We start from the raw sequence: 10,639 nt of genomic DNA on the forward strand, positions 1-10,639 counted from the left end.
CTGTAGGGGGTTTAAAGATAAGAAAAAGAGAACACTCTTAACCTTTTCCTGCAGAATCAACATTTTACCCCTGCAGTTTTGGCGCTACAAGAAACCGGCTTACAGGCGAAATTGCCTGGTTACAACTCATTTCAGGGAAGTGCGTCCATCTGTGTTCTCGTACACAAGGAGTATACCGCTTGTCAGATAGACCTTGATCTGTCCGAGGCGCATGAATACACAATGGTCAAAGTCATTCCCAATAAAAGACGAGATCCTAGCTTGTACATTCTAAATGTATACAGTTCTCCAAAATCTAGGCAATGTGTCTTCAACGAAATGTTTTATAAAGCGATTAAGGAAGCAGATAAGAACCCACTGGTGATTTTGGGTGACTCTAACGCCCCCAGCTATCATTGGGGTTACACCCGCGAAGTCCCCAAGGGACGGAAATTGGCAGAACTCATATCCACTCTTCGTCTATCGCTTCTCACAGATCCAATGAAACCCACTAGAATCGGGAATTCTGTAAACCGAGATACTTGCCCGGACCTATCACTGACTAAGAACATTTCCTACGCAACATGGAAAAACTTAGAAGAAACGCTCGGCAGTGATCACTGTCTCGTCAGAATCACACTCTCCTGCAACATAGGCCGTAAAACATGGAGCCAAGCTAAGCTGACAGATTGGACAGCCTTCCGCTCACAGGTGATCCCCTCTGTGCCAGGGGCGGGAGGATATACGGGATGGGCAAAACAGCTCCTTGCAGCCAATTCCAAGTGTCTTAAAGCTATAAAGACAACGGAAGACACCCGCGCCGTCGATAAGTACCTGCTCCACCTTTGGGACGCCCGCAGAAGCTTAACTAAACGTTGGCGGAAGAACAAATTCAATCGCAAGCTGAAACTTAGAATAGCCAAGTTGAGTAAGCAAGCGGATGAATATGCTGCACAACTGAACAAATCCAATTGGATAGAACGGTGCAATGTTGTAGCTAAAGAAATGAATACAAGGAAAGCATGGCGCCTTTTTCGAACTCTCGTGGAACCCGCCCAAACCCGAGGAGAAGCGCAAAAGCAGCTCCGTAGAGCCCTTCACAGTTTTCAGGGAACCAACTACCAGCTGGCTGATGATTTGTGTGCTAGATACCTATGTCGCACCACGGATCCCAACAGGAACGCATATGAATACGCAGGTAGAGAAAAGAGTCGAATCGATGCCCCTTTTGAAATGTGCGATCTGAAAGCAGCACTGAAAAAAATGCGCAGGGGCACTGCCCCGGGCCGAGACCTGATCACGGTAAAACTGTTAGCAAATCTGTCAGACGATTCTTGTCGGCATCTATTGCAGTACATTAACGCGATCTGGGATGGCCAACCACTGCCAACTGAATGGAAAACAGCAGTTGTCACATTCATCCCCAAACCAGGCAAGCAAATCAGCACGGACAACCTCAGACCTATATCATTAACTTCATGTGTCGGCAAATTGATGGAAACAATGGTTAGAGACCGTCTCGCCACGTACCTCGAGAGCAAGGGGCATTTCGCAGATTCCTTGTTTGCTTTAGGCCACACCTATCTGCGCAAGATATCCTTTTGCAACTAAAATGAGACGTTATCCAACCCGTTCCCTCGACGCACAACGACAGAGCGATCCTTGCACTAGACCTTAAAGGCGCATTCGACAACGTTAATCATGAAAGCATCCTGAAAAACTTGAGTAGTGTCCATTGCGGTAAGAAAATATTTGCCTACACCAGAGACTTCCTCTCTGAGAGACTGGCGTTCATTCGCATAGATGACGAGAAACATGGGCCATTCAAAATGGGGACGCGGGGAACCCCGCAAGGAGCTGTCCTGTCTCCGCTGCTATTCAACATTGCCATGATGAAGCTCCTGCAAGCATTGGCAGTAGTGGAAGGAATATATCATACAATATACACAGATGATATAACAATCTAGACAAATCGGGGCAGTTTAGGAGAAATTGAAGACCGCCTGCAGCAGGCCGCCTCCATTGTGGAGGACTATGTGGCCCAGTGTTGGTTGCAGTGCGCTCCACCCAAATCTGAATTTCTGCATATCAGAGAAAACATTAAAGATAGGACGACCCTGAACTTGATGGTATCAGGATCAACAATACGAGAGGTTTCAGAACTACGAATCCTTGGCCTTCTGATTCACAACAGAACAAAAAACAGCACCACGCTAGACAAGCTACGGAAAATTGGAGAACAGGTAGGGCACATGATCCGCCGAGTGTCAAACAAGCGCGGGGGGCTACGAGGAAGGGACGCGATTCGGCTCGCCAATGCTTTTGTAACTAGCAGGATTCTATATTCAATACCGTACTTACGAATGACTAAACACGAAGTGAACAGAGTCGATGCTATTCTTAGGAAAGTAATTAAGCGCGCACTCATTTACCCACCAGCACTTCAAATCAGAATCTCTCTGCATTGGGAGTCTTTAACTCTAAACAAGAGCTCCAAGAAGCCCACCTCACAAATCAATGTGCGCGTCTTACGCAGACGGCCCCCGGGCGGCGCCTACTGGACCGCCTCTTGATCCGGCACGAATGCGAAATCAAAAACGCGGAGCGTATTACTGAACTTTGGAGAACAAAACTCTGGGTGTCCCCGCTTCCCCGCAATATGACCAGGGAGGCGCACCAGGGTAGAAGGCAAGCGCGCGCTGAGGCACTTGAACAACGGCTTGGCTCCCGTAATGGGGTCTATTACGTCGATGTGGCTGGGCCGTCACCTAGGGGATACTACACGGCAGCGGTAATACATCAAGGAACGCAGGTGGACAGCCTCACTTTCAAAGCCACAAGCTCAAGTAAGGCGGAGGAGGTGGCCATTGCGCTGGCAGTATCCCATCCAAACTCAAAACAAATAGTTACAGACTCTCGAGGAGCCTGCGAGAGCTATCTTGCAGGAGAAATCTCTCCATTGGCTAATAGACTTTTAAAATTCAGCATCACGAACCGCGATCCTACCCCAAAACGTCTTATATGGACTCCGGGACATCAGGGTCTACAGGGTAACGAGGCTGCACATGCAGCGGCCCTCGTGCTTACTTCCCGGGAAACTCCCCGTTCCCCTGATAAACCCGAACGTCCTACACCTCTAACACGGTTTCGAGAAATCAAAGAATACTACATTGAGCAACGCCGCTTGTATCCCTCACCAGCGAAGGGACTCTCGAAAACGGAGGAGCGCATCCTGTAGCGCCTACAGACAAATACGCTGCTCTGTCCAGCCATACTCAAATATTACGACCCAAAAACAAGTGGGCAGTGCCAGTACTGTGGGGAAGTGGCGAACATTTACCATATGGTCTGGGCCTGCCAAATGAACCCAAAATTAACCCCCTTTCCCAATCCCACCAAAGAGGACCGGGAGACGACCCTACTCAATAGCTCCACACTAGAGGAACAGCGAACTCTAGTGCAGCGGGCTCAGGTGGCGGCCTCGACTAATGACGTCCCGGACTAGGGATGTCAACCAGCCCTGTGGGGATAAGAGCTACCTGGCACAGCCAGCATCAATAAAGGTTTTTTCCTCCTCCTCGCTGCGGCAGCCAACGAGGTTACCGCGATGCAGAATTTCGTGCCACCCTGGTGCTGTAAAGACTTCAGTCCTTTCGGTCCGGTAACTTCTTTGATGGCATCAATGATATCGTCCGCAGTCGAACCTGACGCCGCGTTAAAACAGAAGCATTGTGCTTTTGGATGGCGGAGCCCGGAACGCCATCCTCACGCTGCAAGCAACCGGCTGAGCCGATCCTGGGCACCAGGGGGGGGGATGACTCAACGTTGATAAATATTGCCGCCTTTTAATTAAAACTGGTCTTAGCCAAAAGGCCGAAAGCGATGCAATTTAATTGCACGTAATTAAAATCCATTCTTTCACGCCTCGTATTTAGTTTGGGCCAAAAGCTGGACAAACAGTAGCAAAGCAATTCCGACGTCCATCCATGCAAAACCACAATTGTTCCCCGACAGTGGCAGCGCTGGCTTCGCTGCACTGCTTTCATTCCTTGTCCAATTGAAGTTTCTTGTTTCACTTACAAACATGTTAAAACTGAAACCTTCTTTTCTCAGAAGTCAAAGCCCCGCTTGCTTGCTTGCTTGCACGCGTACTCTCGATTGCGCCCATGACGTCACACCAAATACTTGCCGGGCAACCTCATCAGGCATGTCACGAGAGATGCAACAGCACTTGTTTCAAAAACTGATGCAATGTATGCATGTCCAATTCGAGCACAAGAGCCTGGAAGGAAAAAAAATTAGTCTGCAAAATGCGACTACGTCACCCATTCAACATGGCTTCTACGCTGGCTGCCCAAGCAACGCCTCTGCAACGACGACCACAATCATCGGCAAAAAGATGGTGCCTTTGGATGCTTCAGTTCACTCATCGCATGCCTTGCAAGTTCCGACGTGGCGGAATACCGCACCGAAGTCAACGACGATCCTGCCATGAAAAGCGGACCCGGGAATGCGTGCGAAACGTTTACAGCGTGCGTTGTGATGCCGGTGAATGAAGGGTCATGTGGCAGAGGGTGACGGAACGTGAGTGTGCGAAATGGCGCTGCGATGTCGTTCAAGTCTTCAACCGGCCGGCAGGCTCTGCCTGTCGTGGCCGAAACGGTCCAGGTTTTGCTGATTCCGAGGGGTGGGAGTGCTACAGTGGCGTGTACGAGGCGCTGGCGCGGCGCTCCGTCGATGGGGCCGGACATGAGGCAGCAGAAGGCGGTCGTCAAGTGGTCGCGGAAATCAGTGGAGAAGTACTCAAGTCGAATTCTGCTGAGTGAGGTGCGAGTAGACCCGCGACAGACGGTCTTCGGGAGACGGGTGGTTGCACAAATGTGACCATGCGGCAACGTGTAGCCATATTCATGGATTATTTCGCCCCACTACGATAACTTCCTCACTGCGCTCGCTGGTGTTGCTTGTTCTTGTTTACCTTCACTTGTGGCTCACACCCAATGTGGGGGATTGACCGGTTTGTTGTTCTGCTTTTTCGACTTCTACATATTCGGCTAAGTGAAGCTGTGAGGAGTGATGAGTAGGTACAGAGGCAAAGCACAGCAAAGCCCGGCCGGGGCGTGATCTCACGCGTCCTGGTTTCCAGAGCGCTTCAGGTACGTGCGTGGTGCGTCTGTACGTCTAGTGCGCAAATTTTGGAACTTCCAGCAACTGGCGATTACATTCAGTTGAGCATGGGAGGATGTTTGTTGTAATTAACGAGAGCCAACGACGGATGAGCTGGTATGCGGATGATGTCCAGTAATGTAGTGTATGATCAACAAACACGCGATGCCCGCCGTGGTGAACTAGTGGCCATAAGGTACTCGGCTGCTGACCCGCAGTTGGTGGGATTGAATCCCAGCTGTGGCGGCTGCATTTCCGATGGTTGCATTTTTCGGATGCATTTCCGAAATGTAGGCCTGTGTGCTCAGATCAGAGTGCACGTTGGAGAACCTCAGGTGGTCGAAATTTCTGGAGCCCTCCACTACGGCGTCTCTCATGATAATATGGTGGTTTTGAGACGTTAAACCCCACATATCATCATATCATCATCAACAAGGCGATGACCGAGGGCGCTAGCGAGGTAGCTGAGGACAACGTGGCAACGACCAGGTCAGCTGACACACGAAAAGCAAATCGGGGCTTTGCCGCTCCACCGTGCTGCAGGTGTGTGCGGGGTGGGTCGTGTGGCGTAGTTTGCGATCTTATTTTTTTGATGGGGAATAGTTTAGATGTCAAGACGAGGGGAGACCACGCGTCTTCAGGTTAACACGTCTCGTGAAGAAGTGAAATTAAAATCCCTTTGCTTGTCACTGCAACTGTGAACACAAACACCAACACCCATTAGAAGCTGTTTATTTTTTTCCCGAAAAGGGCAAACTCTAAAAGCGGAAATAGTTTGGCACATACGCACTTCTACCTTTCCTCTGAAAATGGTAATAATAAATTACTCATTAGTTTTAATGAGTTAGTAGGGATGTTAAAAAACTTGGAGTATGTACGTGTTAACATAAAAACAAAAAAGTCGGGTCTCTCCAATTCTGAAATTTCCACAAAAACATATATTTTACCTGAGCAATCATAAGTGTGAATGAACACAGCTAGCGCACTCCCCGGGCACGCGGGAGAGTGGCCGGGAATATCGCGTCAACCCAGGCGGCGTGACGCCAATGCTTCGGACACTCGCCGCACCCACGCGGTTTACCCCGATATCGTTGGTAAATCCGGACACTCTTTATTTTATTGAGAATAATGTAGAACTCACCCCCGCAGGGGTGAATGGGCCGATCTCGGAGGTAGTGCACTACCGGGCCAACCCGTGGCGGAGGTGAAGCAACCTTCAAGCACTCCACCGCATCAAAAAAATAAGTTTAATATCTTGGATCCAAACAGGTTCCGTATCAAATATTAAGCTGGTAAGAACAGATACTACACAAAGAGAATTTATGAGACTCACCATTCGTAGAGCACCCTTATACATAATACGCAGCCGACAGTTCAGCTGGTGACATAGCTGTGATATACAGTGCATACATGGTCCACATTACAGTATTGAAAAGACATCGACTTTCATCTTGCAAGGGCGCTATTAGTGAACACAGAAATACACGATTTCTTTTATGAAAACAAACATAAACTAATGAGACACGTGCGAGTTCACTTGTGCACACACTTAAGAACGCACCCATCCAACTACATTCTCGTGCAGGTATAGCGAACACTCCAACGACAAAATTTTTAAACGATACAGATGAATTTACAAGATTATATACACTCATCTATTTACATGTATATACAAAGGCGAATCTTGAGCACTAGGATGCACAAGAAATTGGCGCAGGTGGGCGGGGGGTTTAATAGGGGATTACAGGGGCAACCAGCTTGCCATCCAGCAGAAATAAAAAATCTGGTGTGCCCCCCGCCACAGTGGTCTAGTGGCTGAGGTACTCGGCTGCTGACCCGCAGGGCGCGGGTTCGAATCCCGGCTGCGGCGGCTGCATTTCCGATGGAGGCGGAAATGTTGTAGGCCCGTGTGCTCAGATTTGGGTGCACGTTAAAGAACCCCAGGTGGTCTAAATTTCCGGAGCCCTCCACTACGGCGTCTCTCATAATCATATAGTGGTTTTGGGACGTTAAACCCCACATATCAATCAAATCAAAAATCTGGTGTGCAACGGTGGAGGAACATTTCCTCGCCGCTGGACTCGAGTTCCGTCGAGAGGTGCGACCACACCATTTGCCTAATTCGTGCCACTACGGGGAACGCCGCCCCGGCAGGTTTTTGCTCGACCTCCACTAGCGACCGCAGCTGACAAATCGCGAGCAGGGTGCATGCCATGACCAGCTTGGCGAAGGCTCCCTTATTACGCTTGTGGTAGGGGGGGGATGCCAAAGCAGTGCGCTGCCATTCGCCACACTGGTCGCACCGCCAGGCACTCCAGTAATGCATGCGGTTGCATCTCCATCTCTCGGCAGTTCGGGCACTGGGTGTTCGGGACGATGCCGAGGTGTTGTAGCCTTTGTTTTGTCATGAGGACATTGCACGTCATCTTCCATAGGAAGTCTTGGGCTTCCCGGGGGGCACTTCGGCAGAGTGAAGCGACGGCACGTTTCACCCTCCTCGCGCGCTTCCTGTCGTCGTCGCTCAGTTGACTCATGGTAATGCTTTCCACAATTCGCGTCGGCGTGTCGGAATCAACCTCGCTATCAGGGGTTTCCTTGACGAGCATGCGCCAAGTCACTGCTGCCCCCTTGTAGAAGGGGAGGGCGTCTCAGCAAAAGGACCCATGCGTCTGCCGGTGTCGAGCCAACTGTTGGATGCACTTCTCCAATAGAGGAGCATGCTTCTTCCGGCGTAATTTTCTGCGTTGACAAGGGCTCGCACAGTCTTCAGAGCAAGGATCCTGCCCTGGTTCCGGGCACGTGGAAGGCCAAGGCCCCCCTCGTTTGGTGCGAGCTGCAAGAGATGCCGTTTCACTGGTGGTGGCTTCCCGTCCCACAATAAAGAAGTGATGAACTTGTTTAGTTGACTTGCCGCACTCGCGGGTATGGCAGACAACCGGCTCGCATAAAATGCCAGGGCACAGATGCTGATGATGATATATGTTGTTCAATGGCGCAAGGGCCATTGATGGCCAAAGAGCGCCAGGAAATGATATTGGATCAGAGCAATGGTTATGTTATGTGGCTGTAAAAGGGCCTAAGATTCTGTGCTCTAAAGGTGCGTAAGACATATATTTATTAAAATCATGAAAGTGAAGTGAAGCATGCCTGGTGAGAATGAGTCTTAAGTTATCATGACACCATAGAATAGGAGCTTTATACTAGCAGCGATACCTCGCCAGCGCTCCTGGTCCCAAAAGCCGGGAGACAGGTGCTCTCTTTGGATGTAGCATCCGCAGCAGCAGCCTTCTTTCAGAAGCTGTGCTACCGATCACTTGAGTAGATAACATGGAAAGTTTTTACTTCCTTTAAGAATGCATTCAATGCATTATATTTAAAAAGAGGTTCGCGACCAATAAACATAGCTGGGTGAAGAGGTATGTGTTTCTTGTACGCTAGTGGAAAATGTTTTTTTCCTGTAAGCCTCTAGCTCAGAGCATTGAAGGAGTATGTGGAGTACGGTAAGTGGACGGCCACATCTGTGAAAGCTGGGTAGGTCACCACCGGACAAAAGGTGTGTCCTATTTTAAGCCGACAGAGACTGACCTCTGCACGGCGCGTTTTCGACGTGGGTGGCGAGTTACCGAGGTATGGTTTGATCAAGAGTAACTTGTTATGAGTTTGTAGATCCCATAACTTCTGCCAGTAAGCTCTGAGCTTTTTTCGTATGTTTGGTTTTAGGTCTATTTTAGGGACAGCAACTGAAGAGTTGGCAGTGCTTCCGTTGATTTACGTGGCGAGCTGGTCAGCCAACACATTTCCTTCGATCTCGCGGTGTCCTGGCACCCAGCACACGACGATATAATGCTTGGAAGCATAGGCCGCGCAGAGTATTGAATAGAGGGATATAAATATAGGGTTTCTGTGTTTTTTTTAGATTTTTCAACGTTTTTACCACACTCAGGGAGTCTGTGTATATAACTGCCCATGGCGTATTCAATTCTTTGATGTGTTTAACGGCTACCATTAACGCGTAAGTCTCGGCTGTAAAAATGCTTGTGTTGGTGGACAGAATGCCGGCATCCGAGAAGGATGGGACGACCGCCGCATAGGACATGCCAGTATGGGACTTGGATGCATCAGTATAATATTCTGGACAGTCATATTTATGTTGCAGCTCTAAGAAATACATCCGAATGTGTATTGGGGAGGCATGCTTTGTGACAGCTACGAAAGATGTGTCACAGTCTATAACCTGCCACTGCCATGGCGGGAGCCGCAGAGCGGGTGGGCTGAAGGGGTATTCGAGCAGTGGGACATCTGTTTCTTCAGCTAAATCTCTAACACGCAGCGAGAAAGGGCGTGCTATTGCGGGCCGATTGCAAAAAAAGTTGAGAGCTGGACAGGTCGTTGATAGCGGAATATGCGGGTTGATCACTGTTCGCATTTTCTTTAAGGAAATATATGAAGGAAGAATATGTTCTCTGCAGATGGAGTGACCACTCGTCCGATTACACATAAAGGATTTCAACTGGCCTTGTTCTAAAGGCGCCTGTGGACAGGCGGATGCCTTGAGGATCAACAGGGTTCAACATTTTCAGAGCACTTGGCGTGGCAGAGTGATAGACTATTGCCCCATACTCAAGGCGTGAGCGTATAAGGTTTCTATACAGATTCATGAGGCACTTTCTGTCGCTGCCCCACGTTGTTCGTGACAGCACCTTTAGTACATTCATTGTTTTTAAACATTTATTTTAATAAGTTTTATGTGCGGTACAAAGGTTAACTTCGAATCTAAAATTATACCTAGGAACCTATGTTCTGTGTTCACGGGTAGACGCTCACCCTTAATTACCACTTCAGGATCACGGTGCAAGCCTCTTTTTCGTGAAAAAAGGTCACAGGTGCTTTTCTGTGGGTACAGTTTGAACCCGTTTTCATCAGCCTATTTGGATACCTTGTTAAGGGCAAGCTGAACCTGTCGCTCACAGATCCCAAGAGAACACGATTGAAAACCTATCTGCACATCGTCGACATATGTTTAATAAAAGATATTACGTGGGATGAACAGACGGAGAGAATTTATTTTTATAATAAAGAGCGTACAGCTGAGCACCCCACCCTGTGGCACTCCGGTTTCCTGTACAAATGTCCGGGACAGAACATTGCTCACTGTAACGCGGAATGTATGATCAGACAGATAGCTTTCAATGACACTGAACATATTACCGTGTATACCTATGTGTGAGAGGTCTCTCAATATTCCAAATCTCCACGTAGTATCGTAGGCCTTCTCCATGTCGAGGAACACAGTTGAGAAAAACTGATTATGAACAAAAGCCTCGCATATGTGTGCCTCGATACGTATAAGATGGTCGGTGGTAGATCGGCCCTCTCTAAGCCCGCGCTGGTATAGGTCGAGCAATTTGTTTGTTTCTAAGTAGTGGAGTGAGCGGCAATACTCATTTTTTTCAATAGGTTGCAGAGGCAGCCTGTTAATGCTGTAGGTCTGTAA

The 10,639-nt window shown here is 48.9% G+C and overlaps 1 pseudogene; it reads right to left on the bottom strand.

Moving 5' to 3' along the window:
* Positions 1-6,295: 6,295 nt before the first annotated feature.
* LOC119187820 (U2 spliceosomal RNA) lies at positions 6,296-6,469 on the bottom strand (annotated as a pseudogene).
* Positions 6,470-10,639: the final 4,170 nt, after the last annotated feature.

The sequence above is a fragment of the Rhipicephalus microplus genome, chromosome 6 (genome assembly GCF_043290135.1).
Source record: "Rhipicephalus microplus isolate Deutch F79 chromosome 6, USDA_Rmic, whole genome shotgun sequence".
Classification (NCBI taxonomy): domain Eukaryota; kingdom Metazoa; phylum Arthropoda; class Arachnida; order Ixodida; family Ixodidae; genus Rhipicephalus; species Rhipicephalus microplus.